The following is a 6000-nucleotide window of genomic DNA, read 5'->3' as shown; positions in this document are numbered from 1 at the left end:
AGAAGGGACTTCCCTGGTGGTGCAGTGGTTAAGAATCCGCCTGCCAATGCAGGGGACATGGGTTTGAGCCCTGGTCCGGGAAGATCCCACATGCCGCTGAGCAACTAAGCAAGTGTGCAACAACTACTGAGCCTGCGCTCCAGAGCCCGCAAGCCACAACTACTGAGCCCACGTGCCACAACTACTGAAGCCTGTGTGCCTAGAGCACGTGCTCCACAACAAGAGAAGCCACTGCAATGAGAAGCCTGTGCACCGCAATGAAGAGTAGCCCCCGCTCGCCACAACTAGAGAAAGCCCATGTGCAGCAACGAAGACCCAACGCAGCCAAAAATAAAAAAAAAACAAACAAACAAGAGAAGAATACATATTCTTTTCACATGCACATGAAACATTTACCAATATAGATCATATTCTAGACCATAAAACTAATCTTAATAAAAGGATTCGAGTCATAATACAAAATATCAATATAAATGTCACACTTCTAAACAATCCACGAGTCAAAGAAGAAATCAAAACGAAAATTAGAAAATATTTTTAATTGAATAAAAATGAAACAACAGCAAATGAGAAACTGAGCTAATGCTAAAGCAGTACTTAGGAAGAAATTTATAGCACTGAATGCCTATATTAAAAAGTAAGAAAAGTCTCGAAACAATGACCTCATCTTTCATCTTAAGGAACCAGAAAAAGAAGAGCAAGTTAAATCCAAACTAGACACAAGAAGCAAATAAAGATCAAAGCAGAATCAATGAAATAGAAAGTATAGAAACAACAGAGAAAGTCATTGGAATCAAAAGCTGGTTCTTTGAGAGTATATCAATAAAACTGATAAGCTTTTAGCCTGACTGAGAGAGAAGATATAAATTAGCAATATCAGAAATGAGAGAGGTAACATCACTGTGGATTCCACAGATAATAAATGGATAATAAGGAAATTTTATAAACACTGTTATCCCTCTGAATTTGACAACTAAGGTGAAATTCCTTAGAAGACACAAACTACTAAAGCTCACTCCAAAAGAAACAGATAACCTGAACAAACCTGTATCTATTAAAGAGATGGAATTTGTAGTTAAAAATCTTCCCATGAAGAAATATTCAGGATGATAATTTACAGGTGAATTAAACCAAATATTAAAAAGGCAATAATGACAATTCAAACAAACTTTTCCAGAACACTGAAGAGGAAAGAATATTCCCCAACTCATACTATGAGGCCAGCATTGCACTGATACCCAAACAAGACAAAGACATTACAAGAAAACTACAGACTAATATCCTTCATGAATATAGATGTAAAAATTATAAACAAAATATTAGCCAAATGAATGCAACAATATATAAAAAAGATAAACTAAATCATAATGATGAAGTAGATTTCATCCCAGGAATGCAGGGTTGGGTTAACATTAGATAATCAACCAATATAGTTCATCATATTAATAAACTAAAAAAGTCATCTCGATAGACAAAGAAAAAACATCTGACATAATCCAACATCCATTCCTGATTAAAAACCAAAACAAAATGAAACTAAGAATAAAACAGAACTTCAACCTGACACAGAACTGCAAAAAAACCTACAGCTAACATCACACTTAATGGTAAAAGACTAAATTCTGTCCCTCTAAGATCATGAAAAAGACAAAGAGGTCTGCCTACATCACTTCTATTTAACCTCAGACTGGGGACTGTAGTCATTGCAATAAAGCAAGAAAAATAAGTAAAATATATCCAGATTAGAATGGAAAAAGTGTCTTTATTCACAGATGGCATGATTGTCTATATAGAAAAGCCAAAGGAATATACAAGAAACCTATTAGAACTAATAAGTGTGTTTAGGAAAGTTGCAGTATACAAGATCAATATACAAATTTTTATTTTTATATACTAGCAATGAACAATCAGCAGCTGAAATTTAAAATAATACCATTAACAAAGCCATTATATATGAACTACCTATGGACAATTTTGAGAAAAGATACAGAAGATCCATATACTAAAAACTACAAAACATTGCAGAAAATTTTAAAGATTGAAAGGGGTTTACCTTGTTCATGAGTCTGAAGACTCACTAATGATAAGAGGTCTTTTATTTCTAAATTAAGCTGTAAATTCAAGGCCAATCAAAACCTTAGCAGACTTTTTGTTGGAATTGACATACTGACTCTAAAATTCATACAAAGATGCAAAGACTTAGAATAGTCAAAATAATTTTGGAACAGTAGAACAAAGCTGGAAGATTGAAACTACCTGATTTCAAGACTATAATAAAGCTACAGTAATCAAAACAGTGTGATAGACGGATCAATGGAACAGTATAGAGTTCTGAAATAGACTCACACATAGGAAAAACTGATTTGTGACAATAGTGAAAAGGCAATTCAGTGGTGCTTTTTTTTTTTTCAACAAATGGTGTCAGGATAGTTGAATACCCCTGTTAAAAAATGAAATTTAACCCATACCCCTACCCACATACAAAAATTAACCCAAAATGTGTCATAAACCTAAATATAAAACCTAAAATTTCTGGAGGGAATCTGCAACCTTGCAAAGATTTCCTAGATAAGACACCAAACTCAACCCATAAAAGAACAAATGGGCAAATTGGACTAAATAAAATTTAAATCTTCTACTCCTGAAAAGATACAGCTAGAAGAATGAAAAGCTAAGCTACAGACTGGAAGAAAATATTTGCAAAACGCACATCTGATAAAAGACTTTTATCATGAATATATATCCTAAAACTCAGGGAGCTGTAATACTCCGTGGGGTTTCTGCTATGGTGGCAGTAGGGAGTAGAGCTAGAGGTATAATTATAAACTTGAGATTTTGGAGAAATTTTGAGCTCAGAAATTAGGACAGTTTAGGCTTGTCACCTGGGAGTCTGTGTTCAGAATGCAGGGTGAGGGGTACTTCTATTTTGGAGGAATTAGATAAATGAAACAGGAAAGCAGTTAAGTTGGGTTTGGAGTGGGTGTGGGTAGAACAGTAATGAAATGGGATTGTGGAACAGACCTGGTTTCTCAGTAACTAAGGGAAATGAGAGTACTTGTTCATAGCATGGATTCAAAACTAAAAGAAATAAGCACAATATTAGATCAAAAAAATTGCAGGGGAAACCAAAAGATATGGGCAAATTCTAAAATTCTACTTTATTTTTTAATCATGTAGCACGTGTAGGTGCCTCTGCACCTATAACCTGAATAACCACTGACAGAGAACCTTATTCAATTTTAGAAAATGTGGCTTAGCCTTACAAATAAGTCAAAACTTATTCACATGTGACACTTACTCTTTTCACAAAATGCTGACCACATTTTTCTAGAATATTATTCAATTTTCAATGGTTTTTTCAATTCTTGTTATTAAAATAGAGAAAGAATATCTTTTGGATACTATTCTTCCCTTAACACTTTGTAAATTCTCATTGCCTTAAGGAGGGCTTTAAAAGAAGGGCTTTGCGGGCAGCTGCATTACATGAGAAAATAAAGGGGTAGGAGAGGCTGAGACTGGAATAAGAGCAAAAAACTACTGAACATGTGATAGACAGAGAGAATGTATTATGACTATTTGAAACCACTATTTCTCTGTACAAAAATTCAGGGGGGGCCCTCCTAGTTTCTACCATGAAATTCCTCCATGTAGCAATATAGTTTTAAGTGATGGACAGAGAATGAGAGCACAACAGGAATAAGGGTGCTAAACAGAAAGATCAGGGAGGGAACTTCCCTAGTGGTCCAGTGGTAAAGACTCCACGCTTCCAATGCAGTGGGCGTGAGTTTGATCCCTGGTCTGGGAACTAAGATCCCACATGCTGCATGGCACAGCTTAAAAAATAAATAAATAAATAAATAAATACAGGGGAGAAGTTCTGCTCTTAGACACTTGCTCCAGGAAGAGAAAACTCTTTTCCCCTAAAGAAGAGAAATAGGATAAAAGTGGTTTGACGGCCCTCTCTCTGGGGGATTACTATGCGGAATGCTTTTTACCAATTCAAGCATATTAAAACCAAAATCAATTTGTCTCCCAGACACCTATTTTCATAAATTCTACTATAAAACAATGTTGATAACTTTGTAATGTAACATTACAGCAATACTTAGAATATTATATTAAGTGGATGTACGTATATATTTTTCATGCATGTCTTTTCAGTGGCAGTGGTTTTCATCTTCTGGCTTTGTGTGTGTTTGTGTGTGTGTGTGTGTGTGTGTGTGGTCATCTCAAGCTGTCACTGGACATTTCCACTTGACTTTTTTTGATACCTCCAACTTAATTTCAACCTTAACCTTTTGATCTCCAACTTAACCTATTTGAACAAAACATCTACTGACTTTCCTTAACTCCCTTTACTTGTGCCTCTCCCTCATCTGCTTAGGTATCTAGTCACTCCATTTTGTTAATCCTTCCTTTGTAATTTCTCTCATTCATTTCTTTTTTCTTTTTTATGGTGATCCTCTATTCAGGGCTTTTCAATCTTGTGTTTATATCACAAATCTTCAAATTGGTCTTTCTTTTCAGAGCATGAGATGGAGCGGAGACTGGATAAAGGAATGATTTTACTGCCTCCAGACATGCCAAGTATGCTCACACAAAGGAAGTTCAGGAAGGGTAAGTTCAGACCAACCTAGGTGAGATACTTTGGGGTGGAGTGGGCAGAGGAGTCACAGAAGAATTGCTGAAATCCTTACTCCTTGGAAACCGGAGCTGGAGTTGGAGATGCTTACTGCCAGGCAGGGTGAGGAGAGCTGAGTGAACTGAGGCAAGGAGGTCAGAGGTACAAATCAGGGATTGAGGTTGTAATTCCTGGTCCTTGGTACATGTAAGGTCAGAGTAGGGTCAACCCTTCTTGATACTCTGCCCTTAATGTTTGTTTCACTTATTTATGCTTCAACTAGAAGTACTATAAGTTTGTTGAGGACAGATACTTTTCTTATAACTTATGTGAGGAACACAATATTTTATGGGACTAGTATTGCTGCTATTACAGATATTATTTGAATATTCTTTATTTAAGAGTAAAATCTTTCAGCTCCTCTTTGAGGCCCTTAATTTCCATCCAGATTCTCTTTGGAGCTGTTTATTTAGTCATTAATGGTTCTTTGAATTAAATCATTTACCTTAGAGTTCATAGGACTTCCTCTTCAGGAAAGAGGATACCAAAAGAGACCATCTTCAGGAAAAAGATGTGTCCTAAATATGAAGAATTCAACAATGTTGCCATGAAATACTACAGATTTTCTTTTTCAAGTTTGTGTTTGAAAGCATAATGGGTGACTTATTTTTCTTAGCATTTAAAAAAGAAAAAATTTGGACTCATTTGGCCATGAAACAAACATCTTTGTGTCTCAAGATCATCTCTTAATTTCTCATTTTAATTTCCCTCACAATCTTGTGAGTTGCTATAATATTTTATGGTATTTTAGTTGATATAAAATATTATTATGGCCTCCTTACCAATACCAGTTTGAACTTTAATATTGACCATTCTTAGCAGTTCTTTTCTCACTATTTCCAAAACTAAAAGCATTTTTGAAAGAAAAATTCAAATAAAAATTTCATTTTTGTTTCAAGTAATCTACTTTTGCTACAAATAAGTGGCTCTGAAGACCCTCCTAATAAGTTTCTCAGTTACTTGCTTAGCTGTTAGTCTGCTGACGCTGGATGTACATATGTTCCAAAAGCCAGTTTACGCCTGAAGTTCACTCTGTAGTCGATTACTCTTCGGCCCATGTATCATAAGAATTTAGACATTAAACCTCAAGGTAGGGGATAATATTATATAGAAACATAGCCAAATGAGCTTTGTTTCAAATCCGAGACAGAAATCCATCAAACCATCTATTCATCAATATTTTCTTAATACCACATTATAGCTATTAGATCAAATCAAATGTGGAATAACAAGATAAAAAAATTTTAACCCTAATTTGTTTTCGGTCCTTGAACTCTTGACTACCCACTGACTGCTTCTTCACTGTTAATTTTAAATTA

Source organism: Eschrichtius robustus, chromosome 9, assembly GCF_028021215.1.
Source record: "Eschrichtius robustus isolate mEscRob2 chromosome 9, mEscRob2.pri, whole genome shotgun sequence".
NCBI lineage: Eukaryota > Metazoa > Chordata > Mammalia > Artiodactyla > Eschrichtiidae > Eschrichtius > Eschrichtius robustus.
The sequence above is the reverse complement of the archived record's forward strand: the minus strand, read 5'-3'. Positions refer to the sequence as shown.